The 23508-nt window shown below is 50.1% G+C and overlaps 1 protein-coding gene across 1 annotated transcript in view; it reads right to left on the reverse strand.

Annotated features, from left to right (window-relative positions):
• Positions 1–3002, reverse strand: part of VILL (villin like) — a 37541-nt gene extending 34539 nt beyond the window's left edge. Inside the window, exon 1 of the mRNA XM_031504157.2 lies at positions 2809–3002. The gene's annotated coding sequence lies outside the window, so the exon portion shown is untranslated. The remainder of the gene's footprint in view (positions 1–2808) is intronic.
• Positions 3003–23508: the final 20506 nt, after the last annotated feature.

The following is a 23508-nucleotide window of genomic DNA, read 5'->3' on the forward strand; positions in this document are numbered from 1 at the left end:
TCTAGGGTGTGTTTGTCACTGTGTCACCCAGCCCTTCCATCCCCGATGGGGCTGTGAGCTGCTCTTGGTTCTCCTGGGACCTTGGAGAGGCCACTCAGCTCCTCTGGGCAGAAATGAAAGCAGAGAGAGCAGCACCTCACCTGCACAAAGCCAGGTGAGTAAAACATCCCTGAAAACACTGCAAAACCAGCTTTAGACAGAGTCACTCACCCTGGACAACATTTTTCACCTGGAGCTGCCAAGGGGAGTTCTGTCTGAGCACCAGGAAGGGAACCAGACTTCTGAAGGACTGGAATGGGTGGGATAGCAACAAGGGACAGTAATTCAGGCTCTGCACACTGATGGGTACCCAGACAGTCTCTCTAACCCAAAAAAGAACATGATTCCCAGCACTGCCTGTTTCCTACCCTGTGCAGCTGTTTTAGTAAGAGCAGTTTTAAATAAAGAGCCAGGCACAAACCTCTCCTTTCATCCCAGGGCATGGCAACAAGACATTTTTAGGTAGAAGAGGTCAACTGCTCTGAATAGCTCCTTCCACAGGAAGTGCCCAGGATGGAGCCCAACCATGCAATTTAAGGTCCCCCACGTGTCACATCCCTGACGTGGATATAAGGTAATAACAAGCTCCACTGTTACTGTACCCAGCTCTGCCTCAGATAAGCCTGAAGGGACTCAGATAAAGAGAGATAACAAATGAGAGGGTTTCTGTTACAAGCAGAGATCCTCAGAAATCAAGGCAACTGAATTGGATGCACATCACCTGATGCCTGGACTTTTCAGAGGGAAAGATGCCAAAGACTTCAAATTATAATATTCACCCCTTTCTGCATCCCTTTCACATCCAGAATGGATGGAAATAGAGTAAAAATGCATAATCATCCAGGATAAACCATAATTAGGCCCATTTCCAGGGTTGTATTATATGGAGAGCTCATGAGAGGAGATGTTTGAATGAGTTGTGGGAGAGTGTTTCCCCTCATGAGTGAAGGATCTGTTCCTCTGAGGGGACAACAGAGCCTGAAGAATACACGTGAATAAACCAAGAGATATTTTGGGTGTGGTGTGGCCACACTGGAGTCTTCCCTGGGAGATGGACATTTCACACATGGAAAGCCCAGCCTGTGTCTTGTGTCAGACCAGTGAGAACCTCAGAAGGCTGACATAAAAAAGTCATGAAGGAGGGACCTTGAGGAGGGTCAGTGGTGGCACAAGTGTCCCCAAGGGTGACAAAAATGCAGCTGGGGCAGGTAACACCAAGGCTTTGGCTGTGCCCTGGGCTCCCTTCACTGCACTGAGCACTTCAGGGCTCTGCTTCCAAGTGGGTCACCACTGTGGAAACTGAGGAAAGGTTTTGGTCCAACAGGATGTGCCCAGTACACAGAAGAGCCCCAGCACATTTCCAAGCACAGGGCAGGCGTCCAAGCCAGCCACCTCCTCAGCTGGGGATGGATCACCACAGGGTGGGTGCTCCATAACAGAAAAAAATAACAATTTCCACACTCAAAGTCCAGAAAAGCTTGTACAGCTCCGTGCAAAAGACGTTGTGAACATCTTCAGCATCCCTGGCCATGCAAGAACAGGGATTTATTGACTCAACCTAAGCAGAAGCCCCAAGGTACAGGAGAAGGCAGGAGATCAAGGTGACACCGCTCACAGCCATGGCACAAAACCTTTGCTCCCAGCTGGGAGATCTTGGCAACTGCTGCCTCAAAGTGGTGCCTGGGGAAAAACATCAGGAGACCTTTGTGTCTGCTGGTGAGAAGGGAGCTGGAGGAGGATAAAGGCATCCTGTTTGTGCAGGGAGGAGGAGGAGGAGCGGAGGCTCACCTGGCTCTGCCAGGAGGAAGTTCTGCCAGGAGGAAAGGTGAGGGAAGATGTTATAGTGTTTTTTCTGATCTGCCTGTCCTTGCATTGCCTTCCACCTGGCATCCCGGGGGAACGGTAAAACCCCTCGGAAGAGGAAGGCCGGTGCCCTCTGATTGTCTAATCTCTGTTTGCAGGCTCTAATCAGCCCGTTTAGCTGCGGTGTGTAAAAAGCACCTGGATGATTCACCATCGAAGCGCTGCTCTGGCGGGGCCGGTTTGCTTCAGCTGCTGTTAACATTTGTTTACATCTGCGTTGGGGCAGCCTTGAATAAGCGTGAACCTCCCACAGATGCTAATTCATATCAGCTCTCCTTTGTGTTAAATATTTATGTTCCTAATAGGCACGCCTAAGAAAAATACTGGCAAGCGAGCCTGCAGCTCAACTCCATTACAACTCAAATTTTATCTCAGTGCAACTCGCATCTCCAACGGGCAGGACTGAGGGAACATTCTATTCGCAGAGCACAGCAGCCCAGCTGCTCGGCCATTAGCAATCTGTGGATCAGATGACAATAAAACCCATCGATGAGAACTTCCAAAGAGTTTCTGTGGCTGCCTGGACCCATAACTGCGGCCCAAAGGCAGCAGAAGATAAAACAACCCAGGCCCAAACAAAACGCTGTTAATTGGTTGCTGCACGAAATCAAAGCCAGCCTGTGCAGGGAGCTGAAGGAAGAGATGTGTCCTCGGAGCTGATACAGAGCCCGGACGGGCTCTTGGCAAGCTCAGAGCTGCTTGTCCCAGCCCCAAGCGATGTAAATCAGGGTGGGCTCCTTTCAGTACACACATCCTGCTTTGTATCAGGGCAGGATTTAATTTTTTTTATTTTTTTTAAGTATGAAGCATATTAATTTTTTTCTTTGTTTCTTGCTGTCCCACATAACAAAAGTTATTAAATAGTTCTAACCTTATTAAAACTGGGGGTGCAGGGACCGCGCTTACCTTGCTGCGAAGTGCGGTGTCCTCGCAGGTGTCCCTTCCCCACCGAGCCCAGCAGCGCCTTCTCTCCTCTCCGCCGAGTTTCGAGGCACTCCTGCTCACTGTTCTGCTACCTTGTCAGCTGGGGAACAGCACTGCTCGGTAATTCAATCCTCTACTTAACCGCAGAGACACTCCTACCCGGAGATCACACCCATTCCCAGGCTCACAAAGAGCGAGCCGGTACGGGAGAGTTTCAACCAACTCTGTTTGCATCAAATATCCACCACTCTGAATTCACTGAATAGCGATTAAGTGCTGCTTTCATTAAAAACCTGTTTTGTCCAGGTTAGGAGGGCTCAGGAGGGATTTCCCCCCCTCCTTTTCTCGGTCTCTGCGGGACAAAGCAAGGTGTGGTGCTGCTCAGCGCCAGCTCTTGGGGCCGAAGAGTTCCAGCTCCAGGCGCTGGCTCTGGCTGTCCCGAATTTAATTTTGGCAAAGCTGTTCCAAGGGGAAAAGTGCTCTCTGCTCTTCTTGTCCCTGCAAGGCCGAGCAGGGTGTCCCTGTGGCCACAAGGAGCCCTGGGTGAGGATTGCTGTCAGGTTCAGAGAGTGGAATGGGGATGTAACAGAGCATTGGAGTGTTTAACTGGGCTGCCCTCCCAGGAGAGGAGTAATGATAAACCAGCCAGCCCCAGCAGTGTTTGCTGAGCCACCTTCAGCAGCACAAAGCTCTGTGTGTGCACACTTGTAGCTCATTGCTGAGAAAAATTAACCTGTGAAGGGTGGCTGTGATACCACAGCCACTGAAGGCTGCCTGATGTCACTGGCTGGGGATGAGCTGAGGGAAAGCCATTCCTCAAACTGGCATTCCTCAAACTGTCATTCCCAGCTGCTCCTGCCTGCCATGTGCATGATGCTGCTGCTGCTGATGGAGGCAACATCCCTGTCTGGAGGAGGAACGAGGTGGTGCCTTGTCATCAGCCACCAGCTCTGCTTTTGGGGTACCAGGGCTGTGTCCAGCTGTGTTCTGCACATCTCTGAGGATGGAGAATTTTGGGGGATGCAGGGCTGTGTCCACTGAGGATGGAGACTTTTGGGGTACCCAAGGTTGTGTCCAGCTGTGTCCTGCACATCTTTGAGGATGGAGACTTTTGGGGTACCAGGGCTGTGTCCAGCTCTGTTCTGCACATCTCTGAGGATGGAGACTTTTGGGGGATGCAGGGCTGTGTCCACTGAGGATGGAGACTTTTGAGGTACCCAGGGCTGTGTCCATCTGTGTTCTGCACATCCCTGAGGATGGAGAATTTTGGGGGGTGCAAGGCTGTGTCCAGCAGTATTCTGCACATCCCTGAGGATGGAGACTTTTGGGGGACCCAAGGTTGTGTCCAGCTGTGTCCTGCACATCTTTGAGGATGGAGACTTTTGGGGTACCCAGGGCTGTGTCCAGCTCTGTTCTGCACATCCCTGAGGATGGAGACAACACACAACCTCTCAGGACTGGCAGCTCTCCAAAGCCTTCCCTTCAGATACATTTTTCTCTTGTCACTTCCTTAATTTTCTAGATTAGTCCCCGCAATCTGAAAATAAATATGAATCAGCTCACCAGCTAAACCAGGTGGCTGAATAAGTTTAAACCACAGTTCCCACAGGTCTCATCCACTGCCCACTGTTAGACCTCAGGGACCTGGAATGGGAAGAGTGCCCAAAATACCGGTGACGCTGCCACAGACCGGAGTGCCACTAACCACGAGAGCTGCAAGCCAGGGTGTGGGCTGGACCTGCTTATTCAGCCTGGGTGTGCCCATTTCTGAGAGGTGATTTGCAGATCATTGCAGAGATCTGAGTTTCACGCTTTTAAGATGCAAAACCAACTCCTCGAAAGTGATTTCTCCCTTTATGTCTGCAGGCTACAGCTTATAAACACTTAACAGCCTTCACCTTTCATTTTCCGTTATTTTAGTTTCATTTTTTTTTCATTTCACCATGCTGGGGGTGTTTGTCTGTTGCAGGGGACAGAAGAAAAATGTTTTGTGTTTCCTCCTGTCCACAGAGGATGGGGACCTGCAACAGGGTCTGCTTTTATCTTTGGAGTCCACCCTAAGCCACTGCTGGCCCAGCAGTGAGGCTCACACACCAGCAGATCTGGTGGGAGGTGTTGAGAGGTGGGGTGAAAACACCTGGAATCTTGGAGGATCAGCACCAAATCACGGTATTTTCCCATTCCCTTTTTGCCACGTGGACTCGTTATCCCCAGAACCAAGGATTTAATTAATAGTTGTGTGTCTGGGTGCTTTTTGGTGCTGATGTAAATCAAGCCACTTCCATGGCTGTGGCTACACGAATTTGAGCTCTGGGGTGGAGCCTGTCATTCCTATACCCACAGCTTTGCTAATGCACTTCAGGATCCCCCACAGGTGATGCCTGAGCTGCCTGCCCTCTCCTCCTAGTGCCACAGTGAAAAAGCACTAAATTGAGCTTTTAAGGAGCCCAACTCTGCAGAAATATGTGCAAAGCAGTTTAGAACAGTCAATGCCAAGGGAAAATAATATCTTCATCCCAAAACGTGGGCTCATTTAGTGCTGAGCTGTAGGCACTTTTGCTTCCTGCTAATTCTGGTCATGCTATGGGGTTATAGAGCAGAAAACATTCTTTCTGAGCAGTTTAACTCAGTAGTGGTGGAAAACAGCACAGCCTGACTGTCAGAACTGAAACATGATCTGAGATGTCCCTGTCCAGCTGTTCTTCCCATGTGTTCAACTTACTGCACTCGTGTCCTGGTCCCAAACCTTGCCCTGGTATTCCCAGAGCTCCCAGACCTTGTGGTTTGGTATTTTTTTGTGCATGCAGGTGGCAGATGAGGCTGTTGGCAGTGTCCCAGTGCCAGCCCCAGACACTGAGAGCATTGTCACAGATCCACACTGGGGTAAATCACGCTGGCAGGAAGAGTGCAGAGCTGCAAACTCAGGGTTTGGCAGCAGAATGGCCCAACATCTGCCTCAGCCTGGACCATCCCACCTTCCTGAGGACAAGGTTGACTTTGTGCATGGGGAAACAGGTTCTGCCAAGGATGTGTTTGCAAAGTGACACGTTCCAAAGGTATTTCCAGCCCGCTTTTGGGTTGGAGCTCTGGGAGGAAGAGAGAAGGGCCAAGCCCTGCAGATGAGATAACACAGCAGGGGCCTCATGCCTTGGAAAAGCAAGGGAAGGAGTTAAAAAAAAAAAAAAAAAAAAAAAAGCCACATGCTGCTCAAAACACCAGTGTTTCAGCCATCAGTCTGAGGTTAAAGACCTTGACCTGCAATAGCAAAAGCACTGCAGAATTTCTGAGAAGCTTTCAGGAGAGCTTTCCTTGACCCATAACCCAAGGGAGAGACATTTCTCTGCAAGTCCCTCGTGTCGCCTCGCTCAGGCACTTCCCTGCCCTCAAAAATCGTAATGTCCAAATAAAAATCTGCATAGTGCCTCTTACAGGTGTAACTGCTGATCTGATAGGAGAGGATTGGGTTATAACCTACTGCTCCCTCACCTCCTGTGCCCCTGGGTGTGGGGGAAAAGTTGAGAAGGCAATACAAATGCTTGTGTGCTGGCTGCAAGATCATCTCTCAGATCAGAACTTCTCACTCTCTGCAACTCCCTGACAGGAGCTGGGGGTTGGTCTCTTCTCCCAGGTAACAAAAGAAAAGAGGAAGTTATTCCAAATTGTGCCAAAGGAGGTTTAGCTTGGATATTAGGAAAAAAAATCTCTTCACCACAAGGGTTATCAGGCACTGGAACAGGCTGACCAGGGAAGTGGTGGAGTCACCATCCGTGAAGGGATTTAAAAGATAGAGATGTGGCACTTGGGGACAGGGCTTAAGGGTGGCCTTGGCAGTGCTGGGTTTACAGCTGGACTTGATCTTATGGGTCTCTTCCAACCTAAATGATGCTGTGCCCCTGTTCTGGAGCTCTGTGGGCAGCACAGAGCAGCCCCTGACTGACACCAGGGTGATGCTTAATGGTTGGCAGCAGCAGGGGGGAATATCTGGGGGCAGGAGAAGGTGCCTGGGCATTCAGGTGTGAGTGTGGCTGTGCTGCAGTGCTGCCACACACCTCTCCAGCCACGGGGAGTGGCTGCATCCTCCCCTGGTCACCTCCTGTCAGTCAGTGGCTCCTGCACACAGGGAGTCCTCAATCCTGCCATGGAGCCCTCAGTCCTGACCAGGGACCCTCAATCCTGCCATGGAGCCCTCAATCCTGCCCTGGATCCCTCAATCCTGACCAGGGACCCTCAATCCTGCCCGGGGACCCTCAATCCTGCCAAGGAGCCCTCAGTCCTGCCAAGGAGCCCTCAGTCCTGCCCAGGATCCCTCAATCCTGCCCTGGATCACTCAATCCTGCCCAGGGACCCTCAATCCTGCCCTGGATCCCTCAATCCTGCCCGGGAGCACTCAATCCTGCCCAGGGACCCTCAGTCCTGCCCGGGATCCCTCAGTCTTGCCCAGGAGCCCTCAGTCCTGCCTGGGATCCCTCAATCCTGCCATGGAGCCCTCAATCCTGCCCTGGATTCCTCAGTCCTGCCCAGGATCCCTCAATCCTGCCCTGGATCCCTCAGTCCTGCCATGGAGCCCTCAGTCCTGCCCGGGATCCCTCAGTCCTGCCCAGGAGCCCTAAATCCTGCCCTGGATCCCTCAATCCTGCCAAGGAGCCCTCAATCCTGCCCAGGATCCCTCAGTCCTGCCATGGAGCCCTCAGTCCTGCCCAGGACCCTCCCAGCACAGCTCTGGGGCAGTGCTGTGCTCCAGCCCTGGGCACTGCAGACTCTGGGAGGCAGGGGCAGGATGGGCCCCGCTCTGAAGAAAGGAGTGGCCTTGGCAAGCCCAGGGCAGCAGGGTAAATGCTGATTTGGGGCAGGAGTAGCTTTGGTAAGAGCTTTGGAGATGCAGTTCCCCCTTCCAGGGCCAGCAGCTCACAGCAGGTTAAGACAGGAGCAGTGTCTGGCATGGGGCAAACCTGTAGCTATTGCTCCAATTTATTACTTGGCCATGTTAGTGCAAAATCCATTTTAAGCCATCTGTGTTGGGCTGTGGACTGGAGAGATGGGGCTCAGGTGTCCTCAGGCTTCTGGGCAAAAGTATTTCCTGAGAGAGACACAGAGGTGGTGACTCCTTGCAGCATTGCCAGCAAGGGCTTCTGGTCAGTCTTGAACCCTCTTCTACATCCTAAAATGTCTACAACCTATCCTTGAAGGTGGGCTGCACCACTCTAAGTCTCTGCTAGCCAGGAGAAATACCTCAGCGAATATAACTACAATACTGATGGAATGGCTGCATCATGTCCCATGGTGTGTCCCTGTGAGCTCTGGCTGGAGGTTTTGCAGAGGAATGTACAGCAGCATGTTTTCCAAAATTACATTTGGGAGAATTACATTCTCCCAGTCTTTGTGGAGGAGGTTTATTCCAGATTTCTGCTGGTGAACAACTCTTGTCTTGGAGCAGAAGAGCTGCCTTCCCCTTCCAGGAGTTAATCTGCAACTGGCTGGGTGCAGGGGAGGTGCAGAGCTCTCCCTGCCTGTGCACTCAGGGCTCCTCTGCACCTCTCCCCATTTCAGGAATCAGCAGGTCACTGAGACAACAGGATAGCCCAGGTGGGACCCTGATGTGGCAGCTCTGGTGCCTCCCAGCCAGAAGAGGAATGCAGCACAGGCCAGATCTGATGTGTTCAGACCTTTGTTTTATCTGGGGAAACTTCCAGGAGCACCCAAATCCCCATCAACCCCATGCTGCTGTTAAACCCTGCTCCTACTGCTGATGGGCACAAGATGTTTTTTGTGTTATCTCATTGTCTGCAAGGATGGATGAGGTTTGTGCTAGGAAAAACTTGGTTTTGCTACTGCAGAAAATGAACCTGCTTTTCCAGAATGCCAAGAAACTTTAGGGAAGTGCTTGGTGGCAGTGAAGGCTCAGCAGGAGCTGATCCCTTAGGGAGAGATGGAGTCTGACAGGGTGAGTGTGATGGCAGCTTCACAGAGCAACCATGGGGGAACAGTGTGCAGGAAAACAAAGCTGGGCTGCTCCTGTTCCTGGGTGTTTTTCTCAGTTGTACTCAAGCCACAGCTGGCTGAGCCATTTGGACTATCACCTGCTGATTCTTGGTATTAAATTGCAATCTTCTAGAGATCTTAAATCCTGATTCAGGACTTAATCCCAGGTCAGGCACTGTGGGAGCCTTGCACTGAGATGTTTTCCTGTCCCGTGTTAGTTTTAGGAAGGCAGCAGGGATTATTGCTTGTCTGACAGGGATGACAGCAGGCAGGGAGCACAGGACACTCACAGAGGTTTTCCAGCCAGGACCACTGGCAGGAACTGGGTAATAAAGGCAAAACCAAACCCAGATTATCCAAACACAAGCCTGGCAACTTGGTAATGGTACCCCACCGCCTCCTTATCATCCTGTCACCCGCCTGTCCCCAGCCACAGAATCATCAAGGTTGGAAAAGACCTCTCAGATCACTGAGTCCATCTGTTCACCCAGCACTGCCAGGTCCTCCACTGAACCATGTCCCCAAGTGCCACTTCCAGGTGGTTTTGAAAACTTCCCAGGGGTGGTGACTGCACCACTTCCCTGGGCAGCCTGTGCCAATGCCTGACCACCCTTTCAGCCACAGTTAATGGTTGGACTCGATGACCTTAGAAGTCATTTCCATCCTTAACTATTCTACCTTCCATTTTTGAGAAGCTCTGTGGCCCCAGCCCACCCCGTTTGTGATCCTCAGGCTGATCCACAAGGAGGTGGAGATGGTGGATCAGATGTTTCCCTTTCAGCAACGTGTGCACCTTGGAGAGGGAGACAGTGGGAGAGGAAGGAAAAAAGCTGAGAGGATCAGTAAAACCCAACACCCCTGCAAAGAGAACAGTTTTGCAAATCGCTGTATGGATAGTTTAGGAGTTTCACAAAAGCTCGTGGGTGCTCTCAGTCCTAATGAAAACCTTATGAAACCCAGCAAATTCCAGCATGGTTTGGTCAGGGTCATCAAGCAGAGCCTCTGTCATTTCCAGCATCAGCTGGATCCAGCAGAAAGGAGACATTTCACAGGCAGGGGAGGCTCAGCCCCAGCTGGTTAATGGGTGTGTGAGCCTGACAAAGGTCATCCCATGGCATCTTGTGGAGGAGGAAGTCACTTGTGCTGTGGCAGTGACAACCCTTGAGGTCCAGGCTCCTTGGAACTGTCCTTTCATGGGAATCACACCACAAGCAAGCAAGATGAGGGATTAATACCTTGTTCTAATGTGGGAGCTGAGGCAAACAGAGGTTATTTATGCCCTTTGGACAACATTACCTGGGATGTCCACGCAGGAACCAGAAATTTGGCTCAGTTTCCCCACAGCTCACGCCCATCCTTCAGGTAGCCTGGGTTTCTCCCCTGCAGAGTACAAGGCTGCTGCTTTAGCACTCAGTAATCCAACTGGGATTTAATCCCAAAGGTTTTACTGTGGGTCAGGATCACTGGATGCTGAGGTAGCTGTGGAACATATGGCTTTACTGATGAAGGCAGCTGGAGCTCTCACCCTCACTGTTTATTTCCTTTTTTCCTTATTTCCTTTTTTCCTCAGGCAGACCAGAAGTTTTCACAACTGTGGGAAACCTGGTTGCTCCTGTTGGTGGCCATACCCGACTGCCCACAGAATAACTCCACCCTCCCTTGCAAACTTAATTTTTAACCCGTCTCATTTCAGTGACCAGGCTGCACGTGTGAGTACAGAAATCACCGGGTGCTGGGGTATGGGATGGGGGGTGAATTCCTGAATCCCTGCCTGTGCCAGGGCTCACCATCCTCTCCCAGGAAATTGTTAGCATCACAGCAGCTGCCAGTCTGGAGAGCAGAGGGGACGTCCTTTTCCTGTGTCAGGTGGGAATTCTGCCCTGGGAGACAATCCAGATTTTTCTTAGGGACTTTTGAGTTTGTTCCCCAAAACAGAGCAAAGATTCCTCCAGGACAGGTAGTCTGGCAGCTGGGTTGAGTTCATCACTGTTCTTGTTCACTTCTGCTCGCAGAGTGCAGGAGTGCGAGGACAAAGCCTGCAAGCTCCTGAGCCCGGGATCCTGCAGGCAGAGCCAGGGGACAGAGGGTGGCCAGGGGACAGAGGGTGGCCAGGGCTGGGGCTGCCTGGGAGGAGCTATTTTCTGCAGGAATGCAGCCCTGCCTGTGCCAACCAGGAAGGAGCAACAAAAATCCACCACCCCTAAAGGCTGGGGAAATGCCACCCTCCTGTCACCGCTCCCTGCTTTGTGCAGTCACTGTGCCTGATGTCCTTCCTTGCCCATTGCCCCCTGCTGTAAATGCAGGTGAACCCAGTGGGAAGAAATGACAATGTCTGACTCCAGTTCAGAAGGCTGAATGATTTCTTTATTATAACTATGCTATAATACATTAATATACTATTTAAAGGAGATAATAAAACTACATGCCTACTTTTTCTAACTACCATCTCTAACCAGCTAACAACTCATGACCCTCTAGCTCAAGTCCAGTCCCAGGTGGGTTGGATTGGCCATAAGGCTCAAACAATCCTCACCAGAATCCAACCAAGCAATCACCCCAGGTAAACAATTCTCCAAACACATTCCACATGGGAAAAACAAGAAGCAGAAATTGACATTTTCTCTTTCCTTCCTCTGTGCTGCTCTATGAAAAAATCCTGAGGGAGGGAAGAATGTGCCTGCCACAGCCCCCCACATCAAATGTTGGTCAGGCAGGGTGCTGGGAGGAGCTCTGCACCCCTGCTGCCAGCACAGAGGGGATGAGCCCCAGCACAGCCTGGGTGCAGCTGGTGGGTGAGCTGCAGGCACCCAGTGGGTGCTCTCACACCTCCCCGTGTGGCCCCTGCACTGCTGCACACCATCCCCACCTCCTTCTTGTGGATCAGCTCGAGGATCAAAAACTGGGTGGGCTGGGACCAAAAATGGAAGGTAGAATAGTTAAGGATGGAAATGACTTCTAAGGTCATCGAGTCCAACCATTAATGCACATTTAGAAGCAGACCATACCTCCAAGATAAAGTGCAAGTCTGATTTGCATTATTACAGCTTTTCAATGAGTGAAGAATTCAAGCAGCCATTCTTTAGGCAACGTCACAGTCTATAGACTTCAGCTGCCTTATCAGAAATGATCTCCACAGAGCCCTGTATGCCCTGTCCCTTCTGGACCACACCTCCTGCAGTGCTGCTTGTGGAGTTAAAAAACCAGCCACAGTCTTGGGTGCCAACAAGGATTGGTGTCCCCAGCCACTCCCATCCTGTGCATGACTGTTGAAGCCCACTCTAGGTCAGGGGTGGCTCCGTGTGGTGGAAAAGTCTCTCCTCCAACCCGTGCTTCCAAAGAAAGGCTCAGCAGTCTCTGTTGTCTGGTCTCAAGGCAGTTTATTGCAAGTTATCTAAAAGATTTTCTTCTCTGTTGCTGTGGTTTGCTCACAGCTCAGGCAGAGGCACACACACACCCTGACATCCTCTCTGACCCCGACTGCTTCTTCTCTCCCACCCAGGGCTGCTGCTGTCTTTTATATGGTACATTACGTGTTACATGGTTACAGTTTTTCCCCAATGCCTATTACCTATATTAAATGGTGATTTTCTATCTTTTATATGGTACATTACGTGTTACATGGTTACAGTTTTTCCCCAATGCCTATTACCTATATTAAATGGTGATTTTCTATCTTTTATATGGGACATTACGTGTTACATGGTTACAGTTTTTCCCAATGCCTATTACCTATATTAAATGGTGCTTTTCTACTCTAAACCAATCTGTGAGTGCCAACATCACCAAGAACATGGAGGTAAGGAAGAAGAAAGAGGGAGGACAGGGATGGCCCACATTCCTCCATCTTAAAACTTCTGATCCCCATGTACAAAACCAAACCCCCCTGTACAGCACTCAAAAATTCTTCCCTTTACTTTGTGACTACTTCTACTATAATATCTAAACTTTTGTGACTTCTTGTTCTTCCTGCAGGTTCCATGGTTCAAACCCAAAATCACAGCTGTTTCCAGCTGCCTGCCAGGGTCTCAAATGCTTCTGACCTGGACCTGGAACCTCCAAAAATGTCTGAGGGACATTTTGAGTTCCCACACATGACAGGCTGGTGAGGGGCAGCGCTGCCTGAAACCCTCTAATTTGCATTGCCACAAGGCTGATACACCCAGTGCTTCCCAGGAACCTTTTGGGATTATTCCATGAAAGTAACTGGAATAGTCACACTGACACCACCCAGAACCAGCTCAGAGTTCAGCTGAGCCTTTTCGCAGAAGTTCTGGTTGCTGTGTTGGAACGCCAAACAAGAAGCTCACGTTACTTCCCTGTGGGACCAGACTCCTTCTAATATAAGTGAGAGATTGTTCTTGGGGTATCCCTGTGCCACGCCCCAACAGGAATTGGCTGGATTCTTATGTCTCCTTCTGACTTTTCCAGGCTCTTCTGCACAGCAGCACTCACCCGAAGAGCTCTGCAAAGGGCAGTGTTATCTCACCTATTTTTGGCACCGGGGCAAAGCATGAGAAGTTGCAGAACTTGCCTCTCCTGATGCTGATCTGGATTAAACACATTACCCAGTGGAGCAGATGGGCACCTGCACACAACAGAGCAGAGCAGAACAGGGCAGGCAATCTCCCTGCTCACCCAAACCGCCTGGGGACAGGCAGTGATGGCACCAGTGACATCAGCACACACCTGGTGGCATCCAGGTGCCCTGGCAGGTGGCCCTCCTGTGTGTCCGTGTCTGCTGGGGTTTTGGCCTGCAGACAGGCATCACTCCCTTGGCAAACAGGGAGGAGGTGTGCTATGGACAAATTCAATTGGGGAAGCTAATTATAGATAAATCAATTAACAAGGGTTTATTAAGCAAGCGGTATTAAGCAAAAGAACAGCTCTGGGTGCCAGGGGAGTCTCTGCTCTGCCACGGCTCACCTTCCCCCTTTGACCTTTTTGTTTTTATAGTCCTTCTGTTTTGTTTTTTCCTGGTTGACGTATTTTCTCTCAGTGCACTCTGTGCCAGTGCAGTTGGTTGCTGGGGGTCTTTTTCTCTGCCCTTGGTGGTCATAGGGATGAAGGCTCCTCATCCTCCTTGCAGATTGTCCTTGGCCTGAAAGTTAACTTGTATATAATCAGTTACACAGTCTTCTATGCTAGTTGCATTCCCTACTCAGTTCAAATTCTTATCTCCTTCAACGCTCGTTTTGATGAGCAAAGACCTTTTTATTTATTACAAGGAGGAGGAAGAGGAGGAGGAGGAGGAGGGTGGCACCGAGGCTCAGCAGCCAGGGGAGGAGGGAAGGGCAGGGCACTCACACCTGAGCACGAGTCCTGCCCTTGAGGCGGATCTGCTGCACCCACTCTTGGGTTTAGGATGTTTTCTCTCCTCAGCAAGGATCGGGATGAGGCTGAGGATCAGAATGAGAGTGGGACTCGACTCCTCTTTGCTCAAAGATTTTCTGGGAGGACTTTTCCAGAGCACATTCCTTCCGCACAGCTCCAGAAGAGGATTTTGGGAGAGGCCCGCGGTCAATGCCTCCAGGGCTGCATTCCTGCCTGGTGGATGTGGATGAATCATTTTCCAGTCCCACAAGGAAAGAGCCCAGCTCTGATGCGCTGCAGGCCAGGAGGCAGCAGGGAGGGGACTGGAACAGGCTGGACTGGTTTGCAGGAGGGCAAGGAGGGCAGTGAGCTCCTAAAACAGCTCTGCCCGCCTGTGCTGCCTGCTCGGCCCTGATCCTCACGGGAACGCAGGGACACAGGGACTGGGGAGCAAAGGGACACAGGGACACAGGGACTGGGCAACAAAGGGATGGGGGGACACAGGGATTGGGGAACTCAGGGACACAGGGACACAGGGATTGGGGAACTCAGGGACACAGGGATTGGGGAACTCAGGGACACAGGGATTGGGGAAATCAGGTAACAGAGGGATTGGGGAACTGCAGGGATTGGGGAACTCAGGGATACAGGGATTGGGGAAATCAGGGACACAGGGACACAGGGATTGGGGAACTCAGGGAACAGAGGGATTGGGGAACTGCAGTGACACAGGGATTGGGGAAATGCAGGGACACAGGGATTGGGGAAATGCAGGGACACAGGGATTGGGGAACAAAGGGAACAGAGGGATTGGGGAACTCGGACGCAGGGATTGGGAAACAGTAAGGGACAAAAGGATTGGGAAACTGCAGGGACACAGGAACTGGGGAACAAAGGAATTGAGGAACTGCAGGGAACAGAGAGATTGGTGAAATCAGGGGACACAAGGATTGTGGAACTGCAGGGACAAAGGGGGTGGTGAACTCAGGGACAAAGGGATTGGGGAACTGCAAGGAACAGAGGGATTGGGGACTCAGGGCTTGCTGCTGCCCAGAGAGCAAAGGACCTGACGTTTCTAAAGGAGCACACTTTACACGCAGGAAATGTGTGGTCTGAACAACTGCAAACCCAGAGGTTTCTCAGCAACATTTTTGCACTTTGCACAGAAAATGGTGATTATTCAATAAAAGCTCACGCCCCAGCTCTCAGCCATTTCAGCCAAAATCCAAACCACTTCAAATCTCCAATGACGCAGGCTTGAAATTATTTCCTTACATCCCCTTTCTCCTCTCCTAAATCAGCATTCCCAGCTGGATTACACTTCCCCAAGTCTCTAACCCTCTTCCCTGGGCTGCTTTGCACCTCACACTCCCTGTCAGCAGAGCAGCAGCAGGTAACTCCTTCCTGGCTGCTGGGAGCTCCCACATTTGCTTTTGAAGATAAATCCAGATGCATTTGTACCAGAAAATTCCAGCTGCAGCTGCTCTCGTGGCCCTAGGGATGCAGGGGTGGCCAGAAGCCTCACCTGTAGCACGGTGACAGTGACAGGGTGTGTGATTGTCCAGATCAGGGGTGTCCCCACTAAGACAGGGGAGTGTGAGGAGGACACAGCTCCTGCCCAGCCGTGTCTGCAGAGCTGTGTGCTGCTGGAGCCCAGTGCCTGGGGCTGCTCTTCAATAGCTTCACTAAAAGGAGCTCACAGGGGCTGCAGGTGTCCTGCTTTGGCATTCCTGTTGGAGAGAGAAGTGAAAAGAGGTGGGGAAGAGGTGGAAGCAACGTGAGGTGGAAGCGACGTGAGGAGAGGAGAGGAGAGGAGAGGAGAGGAGAGGAGAGGAGAGGAGAGGAGAGGAGAGGAGAGGAGAGGAGAGGAGAGGAGAGGAGAGGAGAGGAGAGGAGAGGAGAGGAGAGGAGAGGAGAGGAGAGGAGAGGAGAGGAGAGGAGAGGAGAGGAGAGGAGAGGAGAGGAGAGGAGAGGAGAGGAGAGGAGAGGAGAGGAGAGGAGAGGAGAGGAGAGGAGAGGAGAGAGAAGAGGTTTTCACTTGGAAAGGATCTACAGGAATCATCCACTACAACAGCCCTTGCAGCAAGGATGTAGCTGTATGGTTGTCCTTACACATTGCTGAAATCTCATTTTTGTGTTGAGAATTAATCCTTCTTTTTGATGTGACACAAATCAGACATCCCTGCTGAAAGCCAGGCATTTATCCTGGTAACAACTTTCTCCCTCTTCTAGAATCTTGGGGTGGTTTGGTTTGGAAGAGACCTTAAAGATTGCTTATTTCCAACCCCCTGTCATGGGCAGGGACACCAGAGGAGAGAAAAGCCTCTCTGTGACTTTGTCACCCCCTGTGCTTTCCACACTCCATTCTGTGGCACTCCTAGCCCCCTTTATCTCTGATTTCTGCCCTAGGGCCCACTGGCACTGAGCCCAGCTCTGAGGGAAGCCTCTCTGGCATCCAGCAGAGCAGCAGCACTTATTTCCCAGTTTTTACATAACTCCCCTTTTGAAAATCCCCATTCCTTGAATGAGATGGGGACTTCTTTGGTAATGGTTCCTTGGTTTAAACTCGTGGTTATTTTTGCTTCTGAATGATGGCATAGGTGATCCACCAGACCTTGTCACTCATTGCACAGGATCATTCAATCTTTAAATTTGGAAAAGACCTCTATGATCCAGGAGTCCAGTCTTTAACCCAGCACTGCCAAGCCCACCACTAAATATTGTCCCCAAGCGCCACATCTACACATTTTTTTGGCACTTCCAGGGATGGTGACTCCACCACTGCCCTGGGCAGCTTTTCCAATGCCTGACCACCCTTGTGGTGAAGAAATTTTCCTTAAAATCCAAACTAAACCTCCCCTGGCCCAACTTGGGGACATTTCCTCTTATCCTGTGGCTTGGTACTCCCACTTCATTACCACCTCCTTTTCTCTCCCTGCTCTCTACTCATGGATTTGATCTGCTTGGATGTGTCACTCAAGGAGATCTCCCTGCTCACATCTCTGATTTCAGCCATCCCCAGGGAAAACTCTCTTCTGCTCCTCCTGGAGTTTCAACTGCAGATTGTTCCTCCATGGCTTCAGAGACCCATCCCTGACACCCTTCCCTGCTTTGGCATCAGCCAGGTGTGGCTGTATCCACAGATCCACTGACAAGGGAAGTGATTTTGCAGGGAGATTCCCTGGGGAAGCTGCATTGTTTAACACAGTGCCTTGCTTTCATCCAGCTCCACTGTTCCGTTCACACCAGGCACTCACCACATCCTTGCAGGAAGAGGGCTCTCCCTGGGGAAACTGCTTCAAGAAATGATGCTTGGAAAGCCCCTCCAACCCCCCAAGATTAGGTAGCTGAGCTTGAGACAGGAGGGTTTAGTTCTTTCCAGGGGGCTTTTTGGCATGACTGAAGCAATTTTTTTCCCCCACAGATTTTCTGTAAGCAGCACTTGTGGTCAGGCTGGGGGAGCTGAAGGATGAGCAAAGCTGCATTACAAACCTCTGGTGCAGACAGACATCAGCTGGGGCAGGTAACAGCAGGGGAAACACTGACCCCAACCTGCCTGGTGGGAGGTGTCCCTGCCCATGGCAGGGTGTTGGGACTGGATGAGCTTTAAGGTCCCTTCCTGCCCAAACTTTCCATGATTCTGTGAATGACTTTTTGGCCATTCCCACCTTGGGCTGACCTGAGATGAGAGAGGCTTCTCCTACTGTTGGGGAAGATGAAACAAGAAAGCCTTATAAATATGATTGCCTGGCAAAAGATTTAGAAAATACAGAGATTGAGATGGTAACAAGTTTTGAGATACCAAACCTTAGTTACTGAACAACTAGAAAACAATAGTACAGCCAGGATGAAGACAATCCCCCCTTCTGGCTGAACAATGCCCTTACCTACAGGTAGGTCCAAGGGTCAAATGTGTGGATCTCAGATTCAGTCAAAGAAAGAAACTGAGAGTTTCTATCCAGGCAAAAGCCTGGGAAAGAATGTAAATAATTCTTTATCTCTCTGGTTTTTCACATTGTTTATAGTTAAGTTCTATCACTGTGCGTCAAGCACTCTGCACCAATGGTGTGGGTTGTTTTCACTTCAGAACCAATGGCTCTGTATAAAAGAGCACTGTATTTTGAATAAATCGGAGTTTTACTCTCAGCAGCCTTCTGATCAGAGTCTTCTCATTCCCATCCTGCCTCGACAGCGACACAAATGGACTGTTCTATCTCACCCCAATGTGTGCTTCATCCCACACCTGTAACCCTCCCCTGAAGCATCAGGTGTCTGTGACCCCATTGACCCAAGTCTTGTTCCAGCCCACCTTGAAGACCCCTGACAAGGAGTCCCTGAGGAGCCAGACTCCCTCTTCAAACTTCAGTTCCCTTGGAACTGCCCCTCTCCTGGAGCATCCTCTTGGGATCCTCTCTTATCTCCCTCTACCCCTTGCCTCTCCCTTCCCCCACTCCCTAGGGCCTGGCACGGGTCACGTCTGGTGACTCCAGGCAGGGCCTTTCACCCTCTCTAATAAACCAGATATTCTAAGAGCAGCCTTCAGAGATCCCTCGTCTCCATCCACCCAAACCATCCTGGAGCCCAGTGTCCCCACATCCCACCACTGTTTTTCCCAGGGAGCTCATTCTGCCCCTGTGCTGGGCACTGCTGAGGGCACACCTCGAGGGCTGTGCCCAGCTCTGGCCCCTCAGCTTGGGAAGGACATTGAGACACTTGAGCACATCCAATTTAGGTTTGATTTTAGGAAGAAGTTTTTCACAGAAAGGTGATAAAGTTCTGGAATGGCTGCCCGGGGAGGTGGTGGAGTCCCCATCCCTGGGTGTGTTTAACAAAGCCTGGATGTGGCACTGGGTGCCAGGGTTGAGTTGAGGTGTTGGGGCTGGGTTGGACTCGATGATCTTGAAGGTCTCTTCCCACCTGCTCACTCTGGGAATTCTGTGAAACAGGCACCTGATGTTATCTTCCCCACTCCTGCACATTTTCCAGCTCAGACGGGCGAGGTTTGGTGCAGTGCTTTGAAGCTGCTGCCTCGGCTGGAGATGTGAGGGCAGCTGCAGCAGGTGACAACTTCTGCTTCCCATCCTCCCTCCTGCCTCAGCCTGGCACAGCCATTCTCCCCTCCCACCTTGCACTCTGCAATTTTAAACAGAGCATCAGGATAAGCTCTGAACATTTAGGAAAACAGGGCTGTGCTTCCACACAATTTACAGAGCTGGACTGGGGTAATTTAGAATCAGCCTCTGTCTCCCCTTTGCTTCCTTGAATAGTGGTTTAGGCTCCCTGCAAGCTAAAATTGAATGTTCAGAGGCCACATAGAGCCCACTGGTACAGTAGCAAGCTTGCTTTTCCCATCTCTGTGTTTCTTTCATTACAGCAGTGCAGCTCTTTTAGAACAGCCTCGAGGCTGTTGCTTGATAAAAGCAATAAAGCTGTAGCTGCTGCTCATTTAAAGAAAGAAAAGGAAATAAAATAATAATCACAGAATTGCTATGAGCTTTGAAAATGCTATTGAAAAAAATGACTTTTTTTTCTGCATTGTTCCAGAACTCTCTAAGAATAGAAGAGGAGAGCAGAAAGTTTGTAGGAATTGACAATGCTGAGGTTTGTTTTTTTAAAATATTGGCATTTGAAGAGCACTTTGACCCATCTCTAATTGCTGCCATTCTCAGCAGGGCCGTGGCAGGTGGGACCTCTCAGAATCCCAGAATGGATTGGGTTGGAAGGGACATTGAAACTCACCCAGTTCCACCTTCCACTATCCCAGGTTGCTCCAAGCCCCATTCAACCTGGCCTTGGACACATCCAGGACCCTCACAGGAGAGAATTTCTTCCTAATATCTAATCCAAATCGTCTCTCTTTCAGTCTAAAGCCACTGCCCCTTGTCCTGTCCCTCCATCCTTGTCCCCAGTCCCTCTCCATCTCTCCTGGAGCCCCTTCAGGCTCTGGAAGGGCTCTGAGCTCTCCTTGGAGCTTCTCCTCTCCAGGTGAGCACCCCCAGCTCTCCCAGACTGGCTCCATCCCTTGGAACATCTCCATGGCCTCCTCTGGAGCTGCTCCAGCAGCTCCACGTTTTTGTTGTGTTGGGAGCCCCAGGGCTGGTCCCAGCACTGCAGGAGGGGTCCCACAAGGGCAGAGCAGAGGGGGAATCACCTCCCTGGACCTGCTGGTGCCAGTCCTTGTGATGCAGCCCAGGATGTGCTCCACTTGCTGGAGGATGAGCTGCTGCTTTCTTTATTGCCCAGGTTCTTAATGATCCAATTTCTGCTTCACTGATAATCACACATCAGTTCTCAGGAGGTACCTGCTCTAAAGCTCAAAATTATATCAGGGAAAAGAACCCACCATTATGACTAATTAGTGGCTCTGCTTCAACATTTCTGACTGTCTCTAGGATGGAGCTGATACCTATTTTGGTACTGAGAGCCCTAAAAATGGGTGACAGCATACAAACCCAGTGCTTGTGTGATCCAGCCTGTCAGCAAGCACATCAAATTCATTATTTTAAAAAACATCACAACAAAGTGTCACAGCTGACAACCTGGTTATGAAAAAGTTAAAAGAAGAACTTGATTTTTCTGTAAAGTTGAAATTAAGAAAATCTGGCTCCCTTTGCTGCCTTGTAGCTGACTCATTGCAAGCAGATAAAAAAAATTTATCCCCCAGCACCCGAAGACTTTCAGGAGAACAAGTGTGATGTGGAATCAAATGAGATGAGGCCACAACTTTACAGAATAGAAAATGTATTATTTGTGGAATGGTTCTACCCCCTGGACAATGAGGTGTAGATAATTTCCTTCCCTTTCATACGAATCAAGGTGAGAAGTGCCTGTGCCCCAACAGCATCCAAGGAACTGAAAGAATTTGAGGAGAAACTGATCTTGGAGAGACCCAGGTTTAACACCAAATCATTAACTAGAGCCTGACCTTTTCCCTGGCACACTGCAAAGGTTTAGAAATGCCTGTCAAGGAATTCTTCTCCTTTTAATTTACATTTTCCATATTGGCTGGGTAACATTCATCAAGTTGCACCTTCATCCTGCATCCCATGGGGAGCGTGGATTGCAGATAATCTGATTTTTGCAGCTGATAATGTCTTTGTTTTGCTATCAGAGATGCAGGAATTCCTTGCAGCTCCAACACCCCCAGGGCTCTGTGTGGCTGCAGTTGCCTGGGATGGGCAAAGCTGTCTCCTGGAAAAGCCAGGAACCAGGGATCCCAGTGGGATTTAACTTTTAGGGCAGTCTTGCCCTCATGAATTAAAGGAGAGGCAAAAGAGGAGGGGCCATCCAAGCCAGGAGGAAATAGCCAAAGTTGGGTGGCTCCTCCTCAGCTGCTGGAGCTGCAGAGCACCCCTGCCTTGCCATGGTCACCCCATTGCTGGGCACGCCCAGCCAGGAGGGGGAGGATGCTAAATGGGAATCACAGAATCAAAGAACAGCCCAGGCTGAAAGAAATCTTGATCATCTTCTCCAGCCTCTCATGGAGAGAGAGCTTAGGTGAGACTTTCCATCATTTTCCAGCCTCACCTTGAAATCCTCCACCACATCCCTGGGGAAGTTGTTTCCATGATTCTCACTGCCAAGATAAAACCTTTTCTGGGCAACTTGTAGCCATTCCTTGTTGTCTTCTGCATGGCTCTGTGGGAAGATAAAGCCTCCATCCTCTTTGTGGCACCTTTCTGTGAGAACCCCGGGCTTGGTCTGGGGTCTCCTGTGGTGGAAATGTCTCTCCTCCAACCCGTGCTTCCAAAGAAAACTCAGCAGCCTCTTGTTCTTCCCTCTCAAGGCAGTTTATTGTAAGTTATCTAAAAGATTTTCTTCTTCAGCTGCTGTGGTTTGCTCAGAGCTCAGGCAGAGGCACACACACACCCTGACATCCTCTCTGTCTGCTGTCTTCTTCTCTCCCCACCTAGGGCTGTTGTTATCTTTTATATGATATATTATGTATTATATGTTTATAGTTTTCCTTTAATACCTACTACCTATATTACAAAGTGCTTTTCTACTCTAAACCAATCTGTGAGTGTCAACATCACCAAGAACATGGAGGTAAGGAAGAAGAAGGAGGAAGAACAGGATTAGCTTACTTTTTTTTTTATTTTAGAATTTCTGACCCCCATGTATAAAGTAAAAACTCCCCTGTACAGGTGCTAAACCCCCCTGTACAATACTAAAAAAAATTCGCCTCTGTTTTGTAACTACTTTTACTATATTATTTAACTTTTTGTGATTGCTTGCTTCACTTTCAAAGTTGGTAACTCATACCATGGCTCAAACTCAAAATCACAGCTGTTTCCAGCTGCCTGACAGGGTCTAAAATGCTCTTGACTAAGGCCTGGAACCTCTAAAAATGTCTGAGAGACATTTTGAGTTCCAACACCTTTCAGCCCTGGGGTGCTGTGAAGAGGGGCCCCCTGAGCCTGCTCATCTCCAGGCAGCAGGAACCCAAACTCCTCCAGTCTCTCCTCACAGGGCAGGTGCTTCCAGGTGGGAAGGAGCCTGCCAGGAGAGCAGAAAGCCAAGGAGGTGGGCTGAAAGGGGTGGCTGATGGCTTGGAAACCCCCCCTTCTCCAAAAAAAAACCAAACCAAAAAGCAGATGCTGCAGTCACTAAGAGGGAGAGCATGGATTGCAGATAATCTGATTTTTGCCCTGATTTTGCCCTGCAGGTGTGGGGTCCATCCCCTGGAAAGGTCCAACCCTTTTGGTGCAGCCTGTCCCTGTGTCCCTGGCTGCCCTGGACACGGGCAGGGAGCGGAACTGGCACAGGGAATGTGGCCTTGTCACACACCTGCCAGCTTGGCACCACTTTTGTGGCTTCTTTTTTCTCCTTCCCCTCCTGGAGATGCAACATTTGTCCACAGTTCTTTCTCCTCGTGTACTTGAGCCAAAGCTCAATTTAAAATGATGTTGCTCGAAAAAAAAGGTGAGCAGCAAAGCTTTTGGAGGAAAAATGGTTTTAAAAACACAATAGGGGAGGTGTAAGGACCTAATCTAGGACTCAACTATTTGAGAAATGCTGATTTCCCTCTTTTATTTTCCTGTGCTGATCACATATTTCTGCATTTTCATGGAAGAAAAAGTAATCACTGACTAGGATTATCATGAATACTTATCCTGCATTCAGGTGTGGAGCCACCAATTCCTTTCTCAAAGGAAACTCAGGAATAATTGGGCAATGAAGAAATTGCTTGTGAAGCACCAAAAGAGATTTTTTTTTTTTTTTTTTTTTACCTGAAGGAAGGCGTTATCCATGAACCTGTGGAGCACAATCCTGGCAGGGGACTCGGACGTCCAAAGCTCTGCTGATGCTCTTCCTTGAGACAATAATGTCATTTCCATTTCCTCTGCGGCGCCTTTAAAGGGCAGCGCTGCACGGCTGCACCATCTCGTG

This window comes from Lonchura striata, chromosome 1 (genome assembly GCF_046129695.1).
Source record: "Lonchura striata isolate bLonStr1 chromosome 1, bLonStr1.mat, whole genome shotgun sequence".
In the NCBI taxonomy this organism is placed as follows: Eukaryota; Metazoa; Chordata; class Aves; order Passeriformes; family Estrildidae; genus Lonchura; species Lonchura striata.